General features: G+C 40.6%; 1 protein-coding gene across 2 annotated transcripts in view; it reads left to right on the forward strand.

Annotated features, from left to right (window-relative positions):
• The window catches only part of eipr1 (EARP complex and GARP complex interacting protein 1), an 87271-nt gene that overhangs the window by 53253 nt on the left and 8504 nt on the right, over positions 1–25514 (forward strand). Inside the window, 1 exon segment of one of the 2 annotated variants that reach the window (NM_001430912.1) lies at positions 1702–2284. The exons of the other annotated variant lie outside the window; for it this stretch is intronic. The gene's annotated coding sequence lies outside the window, so the exon portion shown is untranslated. 2 annotated transcript variants of the gene reach the window in all.

Raw genomic sequence — 25514 nt, forward strand, 5'->3', positions numbered from 1 at the left:
TTAACTATAATAACCCGGACCTGGATGAGTTGTATTTTTTACACTGGATTTTGTATCTCTACATGTCTAAGCATGTAAACGACCTTAATATCAAAATGACATCAATTAGTCATCTAACATTGGTGTCACAAAACATTACATAGCTGTTGTAAAAGAGGTAACAGTGAAATACTGTCTGATTATTGGGGGGGGGGGCGGGGGGGGGGGGGGGGGGGGTGGGGGGGAAGCCGTTCATCTTTTCTATACAGAAAAAATGACATCTAAATGACGACCGGACATGTGCTTTGAGATCGTTCTATGTGTGTATACTGTACTGAATTATTCAGAACATTTTAATATCCAGCCACGAGGACACTTTTTTACCTTTTGTCAGTTTATTCGCTAATTCACCATTCAATTTTAGTTGGATGAAAATGTAAGATGTTAAAAATAAATCACTGCTTCCATCTGCCTTTCCACGATGAATGGAAAAATGAACTTCGACTTTTAAAGGCTGCAGAACAAGCTTGCATTGAAATGAAGCATACTGTGGCAGATTCAGCAGCGATGCATAGATCTGTCAGACTCAGCAGGACAGCGACTGTCACTCATCTGCGTATTACAGGTGACTGATATGATTATTGCAATGCTATCTCTGCTCTATATTTTATATATATATATATATATATATATATATATATATATATATATATATATATATATATATATTGTTAAAGCGTTAAAGTCAAAATTATTCACCCTCCTGTGATTTTTTGTTTTTCTTTTCTTGTTCTAATATTCTCCAAATAATGTTTAACAGAGCGAGGAAATTTTCACAGTATTTCCTATAATGTGTTTTCGTCTGGAGAGATTCTTATTTGTTTATTTCGGCTAGAATAAAAGCAGTTTGTAGATTTTTAAAAAACATTTTAAGGTCAATATTAGTTGCCCCCTTAAGCTATATTTTTATCTTTTATATTTTTAAAGTGTTACCAGTGTGTTTTTAGACAGAAAAGCCATAGACGTAGCCTTATTTATGACCACAGGAATTACGCCTAGAATGAAATCTCAGCTTTGACCATATTTGGAAGGGTCATAAATATTAACGGATCAAATAATAAACCAAAATGCTCCACAATTTTAACATATTCATGTATTGAACGTTTAATAAGGCAATGTTCGCATGTGATGGCTTTTAATTCACATTCAAAATAATCTTTGTTTCCACTACTTTGGTTTGTTCCGTATTCAATCGAAAAGAAAAAATTGTTATATAATGACTTGCTTAATTAACTTGCTTAAGTTAAACCTTTAAATTGCACTTAAAGCTGAATATTTGTATCTTGTCATCATGGCAAAGACTAAAATAAATCAGTTATTAGTTATTAAAACTATTATGTTTATGTGTTGAAAAAAACATCTTTCCGTTAAATTGAAGTTGGGGGAAAATATACAGGGGGGCTAATAATTCTGACTTCAACTGTATAAATATATATATATATATATATATATATATATATATATATATATATATATATATATATATATATATAATGTCGTATTTAAATACTGGTAAATCTATTGAATACATTCAACATTAAAACCGCAGGGTCACTGTTTTGGAGCTCCCAGAGGGGCGCGCCAGAATTGGATTCAGCTGCTTGCAAATGAATTAAATGAAATTAGATTTCATTTAATAATTTATTTCTGTCTCTCGCGCAGGCCCTTGGGGAGCCCAGGTGATGATTACCTTCACAAGAGCTCTGATTAGCATTCAGGAATAAACCCCGGCAAAATGAAAGGAAACAGAGGAGCGCAGCCGGACCGGTGGAGAATCAGTAATCGCAGGCTATTGGATGGCCTTGGGAATCGGTCTGAACTCTGCGCTCCTCTATTGGTGAAGTCTCACGGGGAAATGCTCTTTCATTTGAATCTTGCTGTGTGGAGGATTATTTTTCGGCTTTTACAGATTATTTGCATTTTGAAGGCACAATGTGTCTGAGGTCATCCATAAAACGCCCCAGAAGTGATGTTTGTTTGGAAAATTGTGTAAGACAAGGAATGTCACATGACTTCTAAGAGGGTGTCATCATTTATTGAGGAAAAAAGAAAGGCAAGATAACCTACAGTGTAAGAAATGTCCGTTATGCCGAGTTCAGACTGCATGATTTTAGCCTCGATTTTGACTCGCAGACAGGTTTTGAGAAATCGCCGACAAATGCCTGAAATCTGAAGCGCACTATCTCGCTACCTCCGGCAAATCAACTCCGTATCCCCCGGAAATTACTTTTCCCAACTTGGGATATGTCTGCCGTAGCGGTTTCAAGAGTTCACACTTAGCTGATGATTTACAAAGCTTATTTGGCATGCTGTCCCGGGAGAGAGCCCCGAGCTCAAGGGCTCCTCGAGCCCGGGGCTTCCTCCCGTTGGCAGAGCAAGAAGGGAGCCCGAACTCGGTGGATCTCAGAACTCCCCTGCTGCAGTAGCTAAGGGAACGTAAGGAATTAGACAAGCTTGATTGTTATGTATGTTGAATGTCTTTGGATGGTGGGAGGAAACCGGAGAACCCGGGGAAAACCCACGCGGACACGGGAAGGACATACAAACTCCCCACAGAAACACCCACCGGTCCTATGGAACTAGGACCGGCAGTATTCTTGCTGTGTGGTTCTCAGTGCTAACCACTGGACCGCCGTGCCGCCCAATCACAGGTAAAGGAGGAGAATAGGGGAGGAGGGGGGTTTCTTCCAAACGAAGATAAAGTGAACTGAAAACTGAGGCTATTTATGGTGCCTTAGGGCTCATATGATTGGAAGATTAGTGATTAGCAAATACGAGACTGGCCGTGATAAATCATAAGCACGTGATCCTCTCGAAATTAGTTTATGAATAAACTTCACTTATGAAAATGTAGTTTTATGACTGCATACCCATATGTAATTACTAAATTTTAAAAAAATACAATTTCGAAACAATTAAATGTTCTTTTTAATCATCCATCCAGGCTTTTGGTTCACATTCTTGCATGTTTAAGTCGATATTATTGTTTATATGTGCCGCAATTACTGCAATGTGCTTTCCTGTTGTTGTTGTTGTTGTTATTAGCAGAAAGCATCCTGGCGATGCAGCTGTAATTGAACACCGTAATTATTCACACAGATCTGCGGTACGAACGTTCCTCCCACACTCTCTCCCGGTTATTTCCGGAGTGTGTTTCCCAGCGGTGTCTTCAGCCTCCTGAAGGAGAACAGATCCGTCTCTCCTCCACTCGCAGGAGTTTATTACCTCCATCTAAGCCATGATATGAGAATTAGTAAGACTGCTTTACGGGCTGGTTTATCAGCTGTGTGTGTGTGAGTGAGTGTGTGCTATATAATATGTATCAGTGCCTCTTCGTTTCTCTAGCGAGGAGGAGGAAATGACCTACATAAGCACCACCTCGCTGTGTTTTGCATTCAGGAGAGGATGAACAGCACGACTGCTCTCCAGAAATGATGCGCTGTAATGTGGTTTGCTGTCAGCGTGGCGCTGTGAGAATCAAAAGACTGAAGCTGATGGAAAGCCTCCGCTCGGGGTGTTTTTGTTATGGCTCCTGCTAATGCTAAGAGATACCCGGCTCATGTTGTTCTTTCATTTATGACTAAACAAACACAGGTTGGCTCCTGTGCGCCTCTGATGAGCGTGTGCGAAGTTTCAGCTCGAAATACCAAACGTGTAATGTTTTATAACTCTTTGAAAATGCGCCTTTTAGGCTTTGTTCCTAATTTTGGTGACTGTCGCTTTAAATGCAAATGAGATTGAGCTCTTTTCAGAAGAGGGCGGAGCTACAAATGCCTGTGTGTCAGCATAGTGGCAGATTCAAAAACAAGACTAACGTCCTATGCTAATGAGGGAGAGATGGTCACTAGTGGGCGGGGCTTCCCCCCTCTGATGACACGCACAAATTCAACAGTTCTGGATCAGTCAGTTAAGAGAGGCAGTTGTCTGTTGTGTATGACCATTTCTCCTCTGGCCAACCTATGTGGAGACCTGGCGGCCAAAAAAACCAATGAGCCATATTGGCAGCTACACTAGGATCTCCTATGAAACAAAGCACAATCCGCTTATATTTAAATCAAATATTGAGCTTTGGATCATGACCGAAAGGACAAGATCTCGGATACAAGTGGCTGAAATGAGTTTCCTTCGAAGGGTGGCAGGGCACACTCTTATGGATAGGGTGAGGAGCTCTGACACCTGGGAGGAGCTCAGAGTAGAGTCGTTGCTCCTCCACATTGAGAGAAGTCAGCTGAGGTGGCTCGGGTATCTGTTTTGGATGCCTCCTGGGCGCCTACCTATGTCCCACCGGTAGGAGGCCTCGGGGAAGACCTAGGACACGCTGGAGGGACTATGTATTTCGGCTGGCCTGGGAACGCCTCGGGATCCCCCCGGAGGAGCTGGAGGAAGTGTCTGGGGAGAGGGAAGTCTGGGGTTCTCTCCTAAGACTGCTGCCCCCACGACCCGGCCCTGGATAAGCGGCAGAAGATGAATGACATATTGAGAGATATGATCACAAACTGTTAATTGTGGGCACTTGCAATCCATGTGCTGCACCCGCAGCCATTTTTTTTCAGTCATTTACAACCCTCATGTCCCTGTCAGAGCTACAATTCACCAATATTTACATTTGTCTTGTGGATATTCCTCAGTGATTAAGTCTTGTAGTCTGAGTGAATTCGGAGCCAATAACGGTACAGGTTTTCAAAAAAAAAGTGCGCATTTTCAGGCCCCAAAAGCAACTGACATGACGTAGAAACACCTTAGTTTGTTGAACCTTTAAAAAAATCAATATTTATTCAAGTATATAAAGGATCAGTAACTTTTTAGTTCTGGTCATAGTTAACGGTATTACCTAATGAAAACTACTAACTTACGCTACTGATTAGCTGTTTATTAATAGCTAGTAAGGAAGAAGTTGGGTTTAGCTTTAGCTGGGTAGCCCTGCTTAAAAAACAGCATAGAGTGTACTATATACAATTGCCTTGAACTGGGCCGAAGCACGCTTGTCCCCCCTCCCGTCTCCCACGATGGCCCGTGCTCACAATAAATTCACGCCTGAGCACGCTTACGTCAACGATGGTGCGCTGTTCAGCAAGTGCTTTCCCTTAGCACAGTGGACATTTCTTTAGTTTATTGTTTAAGTCGTTTGATATGCAGTGACACGCAGTCAAATATTCTGCCGAACAGATCCGCCACTTTTGGCGCTCATAAACAACCATAAAGTCCTCGTGCTGCAGGAATTAGGAGGTTTGCTGAAGGTGTAGCTGTCGTGCAGTGAGGGGTTTGTATCTTTAATAAACTACGACACACTTGAACAGTTAGAATGATTAATAAATCCACATGAAACAGTCCTGTTAAAGTCACGTCGCGTCTTCAGTTTCGGGCCGGACAACTGAACCATGCCTGAGCCCGATTCAGAGCTCTCACACTTTTCAAACGATGCGGGTCTAGGCACAGTTCGGATAGCATAGTGTGAGTACACCTTTAAACTAGCCCAAGCTGGTTGGCTGGTTTTAGCTGGTTGACCAGCCGGATTTTAGAGTGGTTTTGGTCATTTACAAGCTGGTTTCAGACATTTCCAGCCTAGATTTAGCTGGTCAGGCTAGAAAATGACCAGCTAAAACCATCCAAAGACAGGTTGACCTTTGGCTGGGCTCCCAGCCAGGCTAGGCTGGTCAAGCTTAGATGGTCCTCTCCCAGCCTGACCAGCTAATACCAGGCTGAAAATGTCTGAAACCAGCTTGAAAATGGCCAAACCCCCTCTAAAACCAGGTTGGTCGGCCAGCTAAAACCAGCTAATCAGCTTAGGCTGGTTTAAGGGATGCAGAATAAGATCATACTTAATAACTACATATGAACAGTTCACATCTTAATAATGGGCAGGGAACAATAGCATGAACTGTGACATAGTTATTCTTAAAAGTAAGCCAACAAAGAACCTTTACATGTGTCTATACTTGGATGATATGAGAATTACTTTTAAGCAGTGGGGTTTTAGTTTACTCTCACGCAAAATTCCTACCGGAATGAATGGATATGAACTATTGAAAATCGGCAGAGCTATTGTGCTGTAAATGTACACTCAGAATTTGGTGAAATAAGCCAACATCATTTAGATGAGCTGTCTGGTTAGTCTGGTTAACGCTTAATAAAGAGGTCATGTCCCTGCAAGGCATCTGAAGACCGGCAGTTCTCAAAGATATCTCATAAACACGGCAAGGGCATTTTCCTAATCCCGTGTGCCCTAAACAACAGCCTGCTTTGCATAAATCCAGTGTCTCTTTATCCCTGTGAATGTATCTGCATATTGCCGCACATGTGGCGTGTTTAGCACTTGGCGTGGATTAATAAGCCTTGAGTTTCATGACGGGTTTCTATCGGGTAAATGAGCTTAGAGCTAAGCTAACAGAATAGGATTCGTATGAATTTTAATGGGAGATCTGTTAGCATGCGAAGCGAACGCAGGCTAATGTATGCTGCACTCAAGCAAACCAAAAAACCGCCGGAGTCATTGTGTTAATTCCACATAATAAACAGGAAACCATGTAATATTCATGCCAGTGTTTGTGGGTGAAAGCCGGTTTCGTTTTTTCTCTCTCTCTCAACCACGCACTTTGAAGTGGAGGGCTTAATGGAATAATTTCTCAGATCTTTGACGTGTACGGTGCTGTCTCGCTTTATGTTTTCCCATCAGCAGAAAGCGCAGCGCCTCTCTCAATGACTTTGGGACTTTAGGGAAGAATCTCAGTCAAATAACACACTCACACCGGTCACAAACACGCTCAATCGCACAGCTTTCAAAGACATCCATTGATGATTCCACACCTACAGTGCTCAAGTGCATTTCTTAGTGATATTTAGGGTATAATAGTACATCAACACAATGTCCTTCTGGCTCAGGTGACTTTGCAAACACTTAATACACAAATACACATCATTGAATATTTACTATACACATAGACTACATACACTATATAACTGCAGGTTAACTATGTTTATACAACGGTTTTGTCTCGAATCTCGAATATTCTCCATTAACAGCACTCGACAGTAGTGATGGGAAGTTCGGATCATTTTACTGACTCGGATCTTTGAGTCTCGTTCATCAAGATGAACGAATCTTTTTTCGAGTCTTTTCATTCATTTGATTCAATTTGCCAAAATATTATTAAAATGTTACGAATTGCTTCCAAACACATCTACAACTAGCCCAAAAGGTTGACTGCACGACAAATATGTCATAACTAGAATACTATAAGAAGGAGAAAATAATAATTGAATGTTTACCTGCTCTTTTGTCTATGAAGGAATGTTGTCTCTTTGCTCAGCTCACCTCTTCATGTGTTCAAATGTCAGGAGTTCATTCACGTTACACTGACAGTCACATATAATCTTAATCAATGCACAGTCTAAGCCAATAGGAGCCATGATCGTTCGTTGTTTACGTGACAGAATGACTCAAACCCGAGGAGTCGAGAGATGAACGGTTCAATTCTTTTTCCGGCTCTAAACGCGTATGATTGGCCCGTGATGAACGAATGACTCAGACCCGATAGAGGACTCGAGAGATGAGCGGATCAATTCTTTTTCCGGCTCTAAACGCGTATGATTGGCTTCTGCCAATGTGATGAAGACTTGAAATTAACGATACTACCTGCACAAATGTGCGCACGTGCGGATGAACGATTCACTCCCTGAGAGGACTCGTAGTTCCCGAGTCATATTGAAGATTCGTTCAAAATGAACGAATTGTTCATGAACGACCCATCACTTCTCGACAGCCTTTTCACCCTTGTGTATTACTCAGCCAACATAGAGTTGCAAGCAGAGGAATAAGCTCACTGCAGTTTGACAAATATTGCAGCTGTTGGACAACATAAAGTACTTTTGAGGCTTTTTTAGGCAGAATGTAGTTGTTTCGATTGCAACTGTGCAGTTTATTTATAAGGATAGTGCCTATTTTAAATATTTATTATTTTGGAGATTCAGCGGGGCGGCCATCAGCTTGCAGAGCAAAGAAATTGTGACCACAAGATGGCGACAGAGACCACATAATAAATCCTTATGCTGTGTTCACACCAGACGCGGAAGAAGTGTTAAGCGCGAGTGATTTACATGTTGTCAATGCAAACGCGCAAATAGACATCCAGTGGCACGATACGTGCGAATGACACGGTGCGAACGGTGCGGCGCAAAAGGCGTGATATGCACAAAAGGCGCGATATGTACTAATGGCGCAGCGTATATTGACCGCTTTGTGCGTTTGACGCGAATCGCTCAAGTTCAAAAATCTGAACTTAAGAGTGCATTCATCCCACGTTAACCAATCAGGAGCTTGCTCTTGTGGGGGTGTGATTGGGACGTAGCGCCTGTTGTTGGTGTCCCGGGGAAACATATCGATGCTGTTTTTCAGCCTTCATGAAGCACATAAACACTGTTATTATTAGGTTAATTTTTGTCATATCCAGATTGCAACAAAGAAATACTGGAAAATCTTTGTAGACTGATGGCATTTCATGCTGTTCAGCCTCATAACTTGTAAATTTGAGCAAAATCAGCAGTTTTGTCGTCACTTTAGACGACGTTAGAGAATCATTCAAACACTAAAGTTCAATTTTCATGTTTATACACACAATTATGTCGCCGAACTGTTGTATAAATGTAACATCATGCTCATAGCAGTGTGATATGGCTGGATATCTGCACTGCTGGGGCACTAAGGCACTCGGGCCAACGCACGCCTCCCACCAGCGCCAATAAACAGCCATATCACACTGCTACTTGTGTGATATTACTAACTTATATACTGTCCACCCTATAAACAACTCCGTAGCTCCTCTGATTTTGACTGTAATGTAGTGATGTGCACCTTTTTTAAGTTTTTAATCATAATTGTCATATAATCATAATTTTCTTTTAATAATCATTATTGTGCCCAACGCAGCCTCGCTTTCATGTTTTGAAATGGCAGCCGTGTAAAATAAGCACATAGAATGCAATATGTGATAAAATTAAGACATTCCTGATATATATATATATATATATATATATATATATATATATATATATATATATATATATATATATATATATATATATATATACAGTTGAAGTCAGAATTATTAGCCTCCTTTTGGTTTTATTTTTCTCTTTTAATTATTTCCCAAATGAAGTTTAACAGAGCAAGGAAATTTTCACAGTATGTCTGATAATATTTTCTCTTCTGGAGAAAGTCTTGTTTGTTTTATTTCGGCTAGAATAAAAGCAGTTATTAATTTTTTAAAACCCATTTTTGGGACAAAATTATTAGCCCCTTAGTCTACAGAACAAACCATCAATATACAATAACTTGCCTATTTACCCTAACCTGCCTAGTTGACCTTGTTAACCTAGTTAAGCCTTTAAATGTCACTTTAAGCTGTATAGAAGTGTCTTGAAGAATATCTAGTCAAATATTTTTACTTTCATCATGACAAAGATAAAATAAATCCGTTATAAGAAATAAGTTTTTAAAACTATTATGCTTAGAAATGTGCTGAAACAATCTTCCCTCCATTAAACAGAAATTGGGGCAAAAAATAAATAGGGGCGCTAATAATTCTGACTTCAACTGTGTGTGTGTGTGTATATATATATATATATATATATATATAAAGGTCACAAAAGTGGTGTGTAACATACAGCATTGCATGTCTTGTGCATTATTATTGCATCATTTTTATTATTATTATTCACTTATAATCATTCTTTGTGTGCATTACAAGAATTCACAAAGAAAGTGGGCCTTTCAGAGTTAGATCACTGCTTTTTTATATGAGATAAAATGACAGTGACAGTGTCAGTTTCAATTACAAAGAGCTTTACTCTGGTCTGCCCAGTTGGCTCGATATTTTCTAGTACATCTTCAACAGTACCAGCAGGTTGTTGTGCTTGAGTTAGACAGATGTAAATGTTTTAATGCATAGAGGGGACGCAGAGGACAGAAGCAGCAGCGTGCGGTCTCTGCAGGGCACTTCACAGCCTTTTAATTGTTTTATCTGACAGACAGCACTGAAAGTGGACTAAACTCTGTGCCTGCAGTGCACATTTGGTCGGCTGAAATTCAGACGAAGCCGAATGTCCCTGAGGTGACCATATGTGTGAGAGATAACGCTGCCGTTCCAGACTGAGTTTCACCGCTCGTCTGGCTGAATGCTTTGCTTCTTTCCACGTATAAGCTGAAAATATAAGCCATGCCAAACAATAGAGCCTGTCAGAAGCATTCAGCCACTGAATAACCAGCCTGATCTAACTATTTTATATTTTGTCAGTGTAATCATACAAATTCATACAACACAGGCTCATTGTGAATATGTACCCCTGTATACATTTTTGGAGAGTGTGAATTATATAGCCAGAGGTACATATGGCTGCATTTCGTCTTTCAAATGAATGCTGGAGGGCGGTATGACGCCACCGACGGCTTCTGTTTTTTTTCAACCCAAGCTCATCCTGAAAATGTAGTCACACGGACGTTTCAGGAGACTGCAATTTACGTGGCCGAAGTTACGTATGGCTGCATTTGTTTTTTTAAGCGAACGCTATTCACTTTCGTGTGGAGGGCTTTCCAGCCGCAAACCAGTTTACCCCGTTAGCTCGTCGTATCTGTCGGTGGAGCGGAGACCCAGAGGGGAGCCGACCATGATGACGGCAACAACCAGGTTCGAGTCCAGGGAAAAGCAGTTCCAGAAATCAGGTAAGACAAAAACAGAATCCAAAAAATTTGGTGAAATGTGGTGAAATCCGAAATTGCGGTTAAAATCAGACGAGGGCTTTTCTTTTTCTGGACAGCTTTTGTAAATCGTTGCTTGGGTTTAGGGAAGCAAGCGGGTAAACAGGCCAAGGATGGGTCAATCGGTAAAACCGGTTGAGTTTAGGGAAGGAGGAGGAGGAGGGTGGGTCGGCCGATTGGCCTGTCGCCCAGTCAATCGTTCATTCATTCAGTCAGTCAGACAGACGGTCGCTCGACAGCAGCCTCCAGCGGCTTTACATGAGAACAGCATGGGCGCAAACGGCGCTCGCAAGAGGCGTTCTTGATGCAAAAAAGCATGCACAGCGGCAGCGGATACGTGAAAACAATAACTGCGCAAATACGTACCTCCCTGGATGTATTTCGCGGTCTCCAGAAACGTCCGCGGGACTATGTTTCCAGAATGAGTCTGGGTTGGTATCTTTTTCGTGCTACCAGCTGATTACTTACCTCAGTGTGGAAGGCTTTCCAGATGTTACCAGTTCGCCCAGTGGCTCGCCGCGTATGACTGTACTCTTGAGAGTGACGCTTTTGACATTGTTTGGACGTCACATTATGACATTAAAGTGACGTATTTTAGTTAGGTAATTACACAACATAAAACCGACCAAACATTTAGACTTTGACATCATATGGATGTCATATCATGACATTAAACTGATGTTTGAGTTTAGTTAGTTGATGCCACAGCCTAAAACCAACCAAATATCAACGCCAGATGACGTCGGTATTAGATGTCGGCAGATGTTGGTATTAGACAGCAATTTGATGTTAAGTTTTGGTCATCTAACATCGCAACTGAAATAAAACTGAAGATAAACATCATATGACGTTGTGTGCCTGCTGGCGTTCCTTTTATTATTTATTTTCTACTTTAGGTCTGAAATCACGTGTCAGCATGACTTCAAAACAACATATTAGCCCTATTTACTAAGTAATTACACCACATAAAACCAACCAAAGATGTTAGACTTTGACATCGTATAGATGTCATATCATGACATTAAAATGATGTTTGAGTTTAGTATGTTAATGCAACAACCTAAAACCAACCCAATATAAACGCCACATGATGTCAGTATTAGATGTAGACAGTATTTAGACAGCAAACTGACTCTAAATTTTGGTAATCTAACATCGCAACCGAAATAAAACAGAAGATAAACATCAGATGACGTTGTGTGCGTGCTGGCGTTCCTTTTATTATTTATTATGTACTTTAGGTCTGAAATCACGTGTCAGCATGACTTCAAAATAACGTATGAGCACTGTTTACTAGGTAATTACACAACATAAAACCAACCAAAGATGTTAGACTTTGACATTGTATGGATGTCATATCATGACATTAAAATGATGTTTGAGTTTAGTATGTTAATGTCACAACCTAAAACCAACCCAATATAAACGCCAGATGATGTCAGTATTAGATGTAGACAGTATTTAGACAGCAAACTGACTCTATATTTTGGTAATCTAACATCGCAACCGAAATAAAACAGAAGATAAACATCAGATGACGTTGTGTGCGTGCTGGCGTTCCTTTTATTATTTATTATGTACTTTAGGTCTGAAATCACGTGTAAGCATGACTTCAAAATAACGTATGAGCACCGTTTACTAGGTAATTACACAACATAAAACCAACCAAAGATGTTAAAATTTGACATCACTGAAAAAAGTGTTGCATGCAGAACTGTTGCAAACAATTTGTTTGTGTTGAATTTAAACAAACAAATTAAGTTTAGTAATGTTTAACTTAATTTGTTTGTTTAAATTCAACCCAAATAAATTGTTTACCACCTCTTAACATAAAGAAATTAAGTAAATCCAAGGAATCATCTTTGAATAATTTTTTTCAGTGTAGATGTCATATCATGACATTAAAATGATGTTTGAGTTTAGTTAGTTAATGCCACAACCTAAAACCAACCCAATATCAACGCCAGATGACGTCAGTATTAGATGTAGACAGTATTTAGACAGCAAACTGACTCTAAATTTAGGTCATCTGACATCGCAACTGAAATAAAACAGAAGATAAACATCAGATGACGTTGTGTGCGTGCTGGCGTTCCTTTTATTATTTATTATCTACTTTAGGTCTGAAATCACGTGTAAGCATGACTTCAAAACAACGTATGAGCACCGTTTACTAGGTAATTACACAACATAAAACCAACCAAAGATGTTAGACTTTGACATCGTATAGATGTCATATCATGACATTAAAATGATGTTTGAGTTTAGTATGTTAATGCCACAACCTAAAACCAACCCAATATCAACGGCAGATGACGTTGGTAATAGATGTAGACAGAATTAGACAGGAAATTGACTCTACATGTTACGACCGGGGAGAGGGAGTGACAGATACAACTGAGGTAAGATCCAATATGCAGGTTTATTCAGCGTCAGGCAAGCAGTGATCATACAGGTGCAAACGGGTATATTAAGGCAGTCCAGAATCGTAGTCGATATAAACAGGCAACAGGTCGTAAGGCAGGCGGCTAAACAGGATAACAAGGAATGCAAGGCTAGGGTCTAACCACGGATAAACAAGACAGGGAGAAACGCGTTGTAATGTCACTATGTAGCAAACAAGACTCTGCAAACTGGATGGGTTCATGAGTGGATTATGTATGGAATGCTGTCAGTCTATGACAAGGTTCAGGTGGTGAGTGTAATCAAGCGAGATAGGTGAGCATGGGCGAAGTGCATGTATGAAAATGTAGTCCAGGGTAATGCGGAAGTGTAGTTCATGGTTATAATGGAAACCAGCGATCTCCGGAGAGCGATCGCTGGTTCTCGTAACACTACATTTTGGTCACCTGATGTCGCAACCAAAATAAAACTAAAGAAAAACCTCATATGACGTTGTGTGCCTGCTGGCGTTCCTTTTTTATTATTTATTATCTACCTTAGGTCTGAAATCACGTGTAAGTATGACTTCAAAACAACATATTAGCCCTACTGACTGTGAGCAATGTCGTACATTCATAGATACTGGCTGCTAAAATGATTTTCCCATTTATAATTTAGAACATTATTGAAATTACATTATTAAGGAAAAAGTCCAAATGTGCGAATATAAAACCAACTTCACCCAAATGTATTTCAGACGTCGCTTTTCTGTCTCAATTCAGACTCATAAACTCTTTCCTTTTCAGAAATGTGCCGTCTATCACCCCGTACATCATATGCTCCCCGCATTTTTATTCCTCTTCAATATGGAGAATTTTCACGTCGGCATGCTTGGTTCCTTTCTTCAAGGTGCTCATAACAACGCCCTTCTTTTCCTTCACCCCCGATGTTTCTCTTCTGCATTCCTCCCTCTTCTTCCCCTTCTCTCTCTCCGTCTGTTTTCTACAGTTTCTCTTTCATCCTGCTGCTGGCGGACGCGTGCTGCGCGCTCATTATAGTGGGTGATAATTACGCGAGAGACAAAGAAATGTGATTGAGCCGCCCACTCAGAGCCGGAGAGAGTTAATTTCACACATACAGCATGCTTTAATTAAAGAAAAAAAGCGAGGTGTACACCCCTGTCATTGTGTGATGACTGACGTCCGGTATTTGCGCGTGTACGTTTCAACTCCTCTATATCCTGCTTTATTTTGAATGCATTTTTATGGCTGTGTAATTGATTTGATTGTTGTCGTGATTAGCTGGGTGCTGTTATATCTGCAGTGGCAGCTTCTCAGTGTGTTTTGAAGGGAAACCCCAACATGTCAGTTGCTATCAAGCTCTGTGTCATTGAAAATACTTACGTTTCCTCGTGAGATCAGGCTGGTAGTTTTTACTACGGTATTCTGTTTTGTACACTACCTGACAAAAGTCTTGCTGTCAATTGGATTTATGCAGGCGCGAATGGCACAAGTAATTCACATTCTCAAAAATGTATATAGGGGTACGTTTTCAGACTGAGCCTGGGCTGGCAAATAAACACTTGTGAATCACAAAATACAGAAAAAATGTTAATTAACAGATTTGCTTTTTCAGTGTATATAAACATCTATAAGTTGATTATTAACTGAACCGTTTTAAATCTTTTGACCGCAATGAGAAAAAAGTGGAACAAAAAGCAGGTAAAACAAAAGTAAATAACAGGGTGAAAACGGGATAAAAATCAAGCTGTCATGAAGGCTTTTTTTTCAGTTGTGTTTAGGGAAGGCAGTGGTTGGGGGATCGGCGAGTTGGTCAGTCAGCGGCCTCTGGTCGATTTACGCAAGAACAGGTGCGAATAACACTCGCGAGAGAAATTTGAGATCGGAAGAAGCGTACACAGCACCCTCTGGTGGATGGGTTTTCAGCTGTTACCAGTTTGTCTGGTGGCTCGCCACATACGTCGGCAGACTTGTGATGTGGAGCGGAGTTGACTGCGTTGACAGGATTTGAGTCTGTTCCAGAAAGTAGGTAACACAAAAACAGAAGTCAAAATATAAAATAAACAAGTAAATAGCAGGGTGAGAATGTAGTAAAATCCGAAAACGTGGTAAAAATCAGGCAGCTAGTAGGGCTTTTCTGTTATTGGTTTACTTTTCAAAACACTCTCTTTTAGGTTTAGTTAAGGCGGTGGATAGGGGAGATTGGTCAGTCAGTCGACAGCAATGGTTTGTTCTGAAGACTTAAGGGCCTAATAATTTTGACCTTAAAATGGTTCATAAAAAATTAAAAACTGCTTTTATTCTAGCCGAAATAAAACAAATCAGTCTTTCTCCAGAAGAAACAATATTATCAGACATACTGTGAAAATGTCCTTGCTCTGTTAAACATCATTTGGGAAATATTAAAAAAGAAGAAATAAATCAAAGAGGGGCAAATAATTCTGACTTTAACTGTGTGTATATATAGATAGATAGATAGATAGATAGATAGATAGATAGATAGATAGATAGATAGATAGATAGATAGATAGATAGATAGATAGATAGATAGATGAATAGATCGATAGATCGATAGATAGATAGATAGATAGATAGATAGATAGATAGATAGATAGATAGATAGATAGATAGATAGATAGATAAATAGATCGATAGATAGATAGATAGATAGATAGATAGATAGATAGATAGATAGATAGATAGATAGATAGATAGATAGATAGATAGATAGATAGATAGATGAATAGATAGATAGATGAATAGATAGATAGATAGATAGATAGATAGATAGATAGATAGATAGATAGATAGATAGATAGATAGATAGATAGATAGATAGATAGATAGATAGATAGATGAATAGTTAGATAGATAGATAGATAGATAGATAGATAGATAGATAGATAGATAGATAGATAGATAGATAGATAGATGGATAGATGAATAGATAGATAGATAGATAGATAGATAGATAGATAGATAGATAGATAGATAGATAGATAGATAGATAGATAGATAGATAGATAGATAGATAGATAGATAGATGAATAGTTAGATAGATAGATAGATAGATATATAGATAGATAGATAGATAGATAGATAGATAGATAGATAGATAGATAGATAGATAGATAGATGGATAGATGAATAGATAGATAGATAGATAGATAGATAGATAGATAGATAGATAGATAGATAGATAGATAGATAGATAGATAGATAGATAGATCATAACAAGAACTGCTGCTTAATTGAATGCATGTTATAGCGACACCCGGTGGCTATTTATTGAATTACGTTAATTTTTGTATAGCGGGCCAGATTCTATTGCTATTTAAAAAAAGCTTTACGGGCCACTACAAAACTGATTGCGGGCCGCAGATGGCCCGCGGGCTGTAGTTTGGACACCCCTGCACTAGAGTATTAGTAGACTGTCTGCCTAATATCTGTTGATACATTTAACTGACTATAAGAAACTTTGCAAGTACATGTCAACTAACCCTAACCCCAACCTAACAGTCTACTGATAATCTAATTAAAATAAGTTGGCATGTAGATGCAACGTAACTTAAGTTCAACAATCGGACCAACAAAATAAAGTCTGACCACAAAAATGGCCAAAAACGTACTTTCTGAGACGTATTTCGGACTCTCCAGAAATGTATATAGGGGCACATATCCATAATGACCCTGGGTTGCAACATAATTCTTCAGTTTTTTGGGACAACTTAATGGTCTTATGCTCAGTCCGCTTAATAAGTTAACTTAATTCCGTCATGTTGTCCCAAAACAAATCACTTGTGTGGAATCCAGCATTATTTTACAACGTATATCAAATCAAATCAGGCCTTTATTTGTCACATACACTACCGTATAGCGAAATTGACCCCCCTCCACCCCAACCATACACAAACATCACAATTTTAAGGGAGACAGGACATAGGAGGTAGCATTTAGAAGGGAAGTAAGATACATTTGGACAGTTAGGCAAAAAAAAAAAACACCCCTCAGCTTGCCCTTGATTAGGGAAAAGTGAGAAAAGGGAGAAAAACAGCCCGATCTTAGCATAAGCACACCGGCAAGACACAACATTGACACTAGATGGGAACAGGGGAAATGGAAAACAATCCGATGAGTGCGGGCGGCCAACTGGTCCAGCAGCCATGCAGGCGCAAGTCACTGTCCCGCCCACGCCCCTCATGGGAGAAAGCACACGAAGGTGTTTGGATGAGGGGATCGGTACATATTGTTAAAGGTATAGTTCACCCAAAAATGAATATTCTATCATGATTAACTCACTCTTTACTTGTTTCAAACCTTTAAGAGTTTCTACTGCTAAACAGAAAAGTAGATATTTTGAAAAATGTTGGAAAACTGTAACTGTTGACTTCTAAAGTATCCATTTTTCTTACTAGTAAGGAAATGCTCACAGCTTTCTTTTGAGTCCATTTTCATTTTTTTTCCTTTGTGAGCTATCCCTTTAACTCAATTTATTTTGTGTAACCTATATTTATAAGACGTTTGAGCTGAATTAAACTGCATTATCGTTATTTATAATGCTACAGTGTATACTTTTAATGAGAGGTTTTCCCATTTGCAATTGTTGTCCAGTGTGTTCCTCCACAATCTGTTGTAAAATGTATGACTGTACGATTCGGCACTTTCTTTGCAAGGTCAAACTTTGCTGAAACACAGAATATATTTCATCATAGCATAATGCATTGTGTTGTGTTTGGGAAAAGTGTCAAGTGTCTGCCCTGCTGGCTCGAACTGATAAATTTTATATAGGTAACCGTGTACGCCTGAAACACAGCAGAGCTGTAAAACACAGGGCTTTTATTTTGCAAATGGCGTATTGAAAGTGATAAAGTATGATGGTGAAGCATGGTAACTTTGCTTCAAGTTATTGGTGATAAATGTGGGCAAGTGCATCACTAAACACTTTCACAGGAGGGATTTGTTTTGTTTTTGTCACATTGCATCATAGAAAATCATCTGAGAACAACACTGGATAACACATACATTTAAAGTTCCATGCACCTACTATAGTAATTACTATGAATTATGCATAATTACAACTAAGGTTGCACGATACTGGGAAACTATGATATGCCGTTGATGATTGTCATGGTAGCGAAATTTCTTACAGTATAACCTAACTTTTAAGAAACTTTAAACCCAGTCTCATTCTCAATGTACCACTATATACATTTCTGGAGAGCATGAAATATGTCCCAGGAGCTACGTTTTTTTTTTGCAAGTTTTGTTTTCGCGAATCCACCAGAGGCCGCTGTGTACGCTTTTTGAGATCTCAAATTTCTCTTGCGAGTGCTATTCACGCCTGCTTGTCTCCCGTAATTCCACTAGAGGCCGCTGTCGACTGACTGACCGATCAACTGGCACCCTCACTCTATATAGTATAGTAAACTATATAGTATACTATGAGTAGGGATACAATCAGCCAGCGCAGTCATCCCTCTCTAGTCAAAAGCGCCGGTTTGTTTATTTGCGGAAGTCCATTGGCATTTTCTCGCATGTGAATTCTGACCAATCGATAAACAGTTTAGGAAATACGTTCAATAACATCTGGCCAACGAGAGATGTGGATTTTGTCACATGACTGCATTTTTTTTAACTGGTTCAGGCCAAAGCAATCAGTGTGGTGTGAAAGGACCTAAAGACGGCTGAAAATGCTACATTGTATCAATTGTTGCCCTTGGTCCAGACCAAATGAACCGAACCACAGATGTGAAAGCACCCTAAGGCAGTGGTCCTCAACCACCGAGCCGCGGACCAGCTGCTGTAAATGGTAAATGTTGGCAGTTTTCAAAGAGGTAGTGAAGACTATAGCGTATCTGACGCAATTGCTCCGGCCGGAAGTAAGGATATGCAACTACTTGTCAACCGGATGTGCGTGCTACCGTCCGTGAAAAAGGTGCTTTTACATAGTTCATTCATAGAAAGAGCAGCCAGAAAGGGGAAACTGATGGATTTGTGCCGAATATTAGCATCATTGACCCATAACAATGTACAGTAAGTTTCCTATAACCCTCAGTATGTGTGTGTGCTCTTTATAAATGACCTGAAAACAGCTGCGGGTGAAGTATGTTGACCGCAGCTGCTCAGTTTGTGATCATATCTCGCTTTTGTTCTGCTGATTTGTAAATTATAATATTCGTAGCTTGAAATAAGATAACATACGAAGCTCAGTAAAGTTAGCAACAAATTCGCAGGTTCGTATTTTCCGGATCAATACCTCATGCTCTATTCGCTATTAGTATGACTAAGTTACTAACGTTATGAAAGCTTAAACGGAGCATTACTCACAAAATCGAGCGAAAAAAAGGACTAAAACAGCTGTGAAACAGAACCAGCTTTGTGTTTTTGTAGGAAACACAGTTTAGATCTGTTTAGGGTAAGAGGTGTGTGAGTTATTGCCGTCTGTCTATCACTGAATGTGTCAGGAATATCAAAACAAAACCAACTTAGCTCCGCGCCTTTAGCACCCCTCACACAGCTTGATCCACGCTGGCATTTCTCCTCTTGGGTTTTGGTTTTAAAAAGGGTAAAAACTCCACCATCCCATCCAAACTTTAAGGAGACCGGGTATCAGATTTGCACAACCCATATGCACTCGCTCGAAAGCTTGACAGAGCCCCTGCGCGTAGCTACAATTGCTAAGCCACGATTGGTGGGTGGCGGTTTTTAGGCGTGGCTCAGCGAAGAGTCAATTCCTAAGGGTTTTTTAGACAACATCACTGGTTAACAGTGTTGCCAGACGTACGATTATTATCGTATTTGTACGATAATTTCGACCTCTGTAGGATGTACGATCAATAATAAGGAAAATCCTTTAATGTACGATAACTTTTAGAATTTTATGGCATTTAAAAGTAACTTCATTGTAATCTTCGGGCTTCTTTACTTATTGATCTAGCTGCATCTTTTCTGTGCTGTCTGTGAGGAGTAGGTGGAGTTAGGCACGTTTTCTATCTCATCTTACGTTGCCTCTTCTCAGCCAATCAACGTGGAGAATGGCTCTCTCTCACGAGTTAACACTCCTGCTGTGCGTGCCCGTGGTTAGATCAGTAGTTTTCAGTTTGATGTCGACCTTTTAAGCAATAATGTTAAAACAATTCGTGCTGTAAAGGAAGGTGAGAAGGACGGGAGTTTTCCCTTGATGTTCTCGTTTTTCCCCATTCAAATGCGTCTTGAGATCGTGTTTTTTTCCAAAGTTAGTCTCATCAAAACAAAGCATGCACACCTCAGAGTGCGCACTGCTTTCAAGCCAACCAGCACTATTTTGCATTCCATTATGGCGTCCAATTTGTACAGAAAAATAAATCCCTCAACATCTGGCAACATTCAATGACAGCAACTCGGATGTGGAGTTTGAACCTTCCCACTAAGGTACCTAGTTTTTTTTTTACGTATTGTGGTAATTTGCACGTTGTGTCAAAACGCTATGTGTCTAGATAATAGCCGTATACTCTCAGTTTGACTCGTGTACGATAATTTTCCTCTAAATATGATAATTTTGAGGTTCTGGTATGATACTTTGACATTTCCAATCTGGCAACTCTGCTGGTTAATGTTCAATCCATTTAAATAGAATGTAAAATGATTAAGGTAACTTAATCAATTTGTGTTGAGACAACATGAAGGAATTAAGTTAACTTATTAGCTTGTACAAATGCAAGTAGATTGAACATGAAACAATTAAGTTGTTTAAAGTTCAAGTAAAAAGCTCATTTTAAATACGTAGTCTGAGCAAACAGCAAATGTCATTTTTTGAGCGTGTATCGTGTCATGATTATCTCAAGGCCACTATAATTGTATCATGAATATTTTTTTCCTCCAAGCTACACGAAGATATCTATTTTTCCTTCAACAATACCAAAAAAGAAGCATTTTTACTGCCTAGTTGTGCCCGCGTGCTCCGCTCCAGCTCTGATGCTGTGTAGGAGGAAGGCAAGAAACCGCAGCATTGCAGGAGGTCAAAGGTCACTGCAGACAGAATGAAATTTTAAAGAGCTCAGATGGAGGGAGCTGATAGTGGAGCATTGCACAATTCACTGCGCTCCTGATCAATCCGCGTCTGAATGCAGGATGAGTATCAAGGTTGTTCTGGTTTTGCGTTCTTAAAATCATTTTTGTTTCAATGTCACTCTGAACATTTGCTGTGCATTCGGTTTCCTTTAAATGCTTTTGGTTTTGTCAGTTTTAGTCTAGTTTTTAATTGGTGAGCAAATTTCTGTTTTGTGCTTTTACGTTTACACTGTTCAGAAATGCTGGCTTCCGCACTACTGCTGTTAAGCTTATTGTGTTTACACATTTAAGTGGATTGAACATAAAACAATTATCTTGTCCCCCCCCCCCCCCCAAAAAAAAAAACACTGACGATTTGTGTTGATTCAGCTCATTTTAAATACATAATTTTAAGTGTTGTTCTAGTAATTCTGTCACACTTTACAATAAGGTTTCATTCAACCCAGACTCATTGTTGCAGGCATGTGATCAGTGGAGGACAAAAACAGAAGGAAGAAGAGACCCCCCCCTTCAGAAAAATTATTATATATTGATATGGGTCACACATATTAAGTTTCATTTCTGGTTTTATCACTGTAATTGTTTAGCAGTTTGATAGTCATTTAAACAGGGGCGTGACTGAATGCATAGGGCCTGGCAATATGGTTATTGGTGCGAGACAGGCTGGTCTGAGTATTTCAGAAACTGCTGATCTACTCTGATTTTCATGCACAACCATCTCTAGGGTTTGCAGAGAATGCTCCGACAAAGAGGAAATATCCAGTGAGCGGCAGTTCTGTGGGCGCAAATGCCTTGTTGATGTCAGAGGAGAATGGCCAGACTGGTTCCAGCTAATAGAAAGGCAACAGTAACTCAAATAAGCACTTGTTACAACCGAGCTCTGCAGAAGAGCATCTCTGAACACACAACACGTCCAACCTTGAGGCGGATGGGCTACAGCAGCAGAATGCGCACAATCCACACAGGTTTGCTCGCTGTTTTTCACTCAGACTCATTCACATTCTTTCTCTCTCACACACACACACATGCAGGTATTCACCATGCAAAAGTTACTCCGGATCAGTTCAAATAAATGCCGGAACACAAAACACGAATATCTGACATTTCCAGGAACAGGATGCTGCAAGATCCAAATGAAGCACTTATTGAAACGTACTCCTGTATACATTTCTAGAGATCGCGAAATACGTCCTAGAAGGTACGTTTTATCGCAATTTTTGTTTTCTTGAATCCATCAGAGGCTGCTGTGTACGCTTTTTCAGATCTCGAATTTCTCTCACGAGTGCCATTCACGCTTGCCGTTTTTGCGTAAATCCACCAGAGGCCACTGTTGACTGACTGACAGGACTGATTGATCGACCGTCCGATTTACCCACCCCCTTCCCTATACCCAACCGACAGTGTTTTCAAAAGCAATCCAAGAAAAAGCCTAATTTGTACCATGTTTTTTTTTTAGATCTTACCATGCACGTTCTCACCCTGTTATTAACTTCATAATAAGTTTATAACTTTAAGTTTTTGTCTTAGCCGATTTATGGAAGCGTTCTTCACCAGACTCGAAGCCCCGTTGTCGCAGTCAACTCCTCTCAAACTGGTAACAGCAGGCAAACCATCCATGTGGAGGCAAGTGGTCAGCTGGTAGAGCAAACAGCAACAGAAGCCATCGGCAGTGTCATACTGTCCAATGGCGTTCGTTTAAAAGACGAAATGCAGCCATGCGTATCTCTGGCTACATAATTGGCACTCTCCAGAAATGCAGACAGGGGTACATTTTCCATTTTCACAGTGAGCCTGTGTTGGGTCAGTGGCAGATTTAGGCATGGGCAATATGGCCCAGGGCAGGGCAGCATTCCCCCCCAACACAAGCTCATTCTGAAAACGTAGTCCCGTGAAGGTTTCTGGACACAGCGAATTATATAGCCGGAGGTACGTATGGCTGCATTTATTTTTTTTAAAGCGAATGCTATGGGGCGGTGTGATGCCGTTTCTTTTCGTGCTCACCAGCTGACTGCTTACCACCGTGTGGAGGGCTTTCCCGCCGCAACCAGTTTGTCCAGTTAGCTCGTCGCGTACGTTGGCAGACTTGAAACGCAGAGAGTTGACCACGACGACCGGGTTCGAGTCCGGGGAAGAGCGGTAGGCAAAAACAGAATCCAAAAAATAAAACGAACACGTGAATAACAGGGAGAGAATACGGTAAAATCCGAAAACGTGGTAAAAATCAGACGAGGGCTTTTCTTTTTCTGGACGGCTTTTGTAAATCGCCGGTTGGGTTTAGGGAAGTAAGTGGGAGGGCGGGTCAATCGATAAAACTGGTAAGGTTTAGGGAAGAAGGAGGATGGGTCTGTCGATTAGCCGGTTGCCCAGACGGCCATTCAGTTGGTCGACAGCAGCCTCTAGTGGGTTTACGCGAGAACAGCACGGGCGCGAATGGCACTCACAAGTGACATTTGAGATACGAAAAAGCGCACACAGTGGCCTTACGCGATTTGCGAAAACTGCAAAAATACGTACCTCCCGGGACATATTTCGTGGTCTCTAGAAACGTCCATAGGACTACGTTTTTAGAATGGGTTGTTCGTCTGCGACCCCCCCACAACCTCCCTACCCCCCTCCTCTTCACTGTCGTCCGTGACACAAACCTACCTCCGCTCTTCACTTTAGTCGACCACACCTAACCCCCCCCCCCCCCCCCCCCGCCCCACCCAGCCTCACTTTCATTCTCAAAAGGGCAGCGCGAACACCAAGATGGCGGTACGACCATCGTTTGCCTAGAGTGCCAGTTAAGCTTGCGATGGTTCTGTGTTGTATAATGGAGTGGACATCAATATGTTGAGCAGAGTGTGTGTTTGCTGGCAGTGTGTTCATCTGTGTTTGCTGTCTGGTTTGACCGCATGACTCCAGCTCTCTCGTCGCAGTGAGGAGGTGTTGGGCCGGACCGGCTGCACCTCTGGCTGCCAGTAAATGAGTGTGTGTGTGTGGTGTGTGTGTGTTCATTAGCAGATGCTGGAGCTGCTGCAGGCCAGGGGTCACGGAGGCGCTGCGGCCCTTTAAGAACCCACCGGGGGTCCTGCTGGATTTGAGTGACAGCTGCAGCCCACAGCACAGTTATAAGGGGAAGAGTGGGACTGATTATTTGTGTGTTTGTGTGAGCTCAATGTGAGTCTGGCGCACACTGCAGTCCTTCATTAGATGAACGTGTGTAGCTGGGGTGTTTGTGTGTGCGTATGTGTTTGTGTGTATGTGTGTTACTCTGTGTGTGCTTTGTGTGTGCGTGTGTGTCTGTGTGTGTGTCTTTATCTCTTTCTCTCTCTCCGTGTCTTTGTATGTGTGTGTATGTGTGTCTGTTTGTATGTGTTTGTGTGCATTTGTGTTTGAGGTTATGTATGTCTCTGTGTTTATGTGAGTGTGCGTATGTGTTTGTGTCTGTGTGTGTGTTTGTGTGTATGTGGGGGTTTGTATGTTTGTGTATGTGTTTGTATTGTTCTGTGTGTGTGTTTGTGTATGTGTGGGTTTGTATGTTTGTGTATGTGTTTGTATTGTTCTGTGTGTGTGTGTGTGTTTGTGTGTGTGTATGTGAGTGTTTGTATGTTTGTATCTTCCTGTATGTGTGTTTGTGTGTGTGTGCATGTATCTTTGTGTGGGTTTGTATGTTTGTGTATGTGTTTGTATCTTTGTGTGAATGTGTGCATGTGTGCATGCGTTTGTGTGTATGTGTGGATTTGTATGTTTGTGTATGTGTTTGTATCTTCCTGTATGTGTGTTTGTGTGTGTGTTTGTATCTTTGTGAGAATGTGTGCATGTGTGTATGCCTTTGTGTGTATGTGTGGGTTTGTATATTTGTGTATGTGTTTGTATCTTTGCGTTTGTGTGTGTACATTTGCTTGTGTATGTGTTTGTGTGAGTATATGTGTGTGCACGCAGGCGTATGTATCTCTGTGTGTGCATGATTGTGTTTATGTGTTTGTGTGTGCGTATGTGTTTGTGAGTGCATGTTTGTGCATGTGTGTATGTTTGTGTGGATGTTTGTGTGCATGTGTTTATGTGTGTGTGTGTGTGTGTGTGTGTGTGTGTGTGTGTGTGTGTGTGTGTGTGTGTGTGTGTGTGTGTGCTTTTGGTTATGTATGTCTGTGTGTGTTTTTGTATCTGTGTGTTTGCATGCGTGTGTGCATGTATAGTGTGTATGTGTGTGTGTGTGTGTGTGCTTTTGGTTATGTATGTCTGTGTGTGTTTTTGTATCTTTGTGCGTGTGCATGCGTGTGTGCACGTATAGT

This window comes from Danio rerio, chromosome 17, assembly GCF_049306965.1.
Source record: "Danio rerio strain Tuebingen ecotype United States chromosome 17, GRCz12tu, whole genome shotgun sequence".
NCBI lineage: Eukaryota > Metazoa > Chordata > Actinopteri > Cypriniformes > Danionidae > Danio > Danio rerio.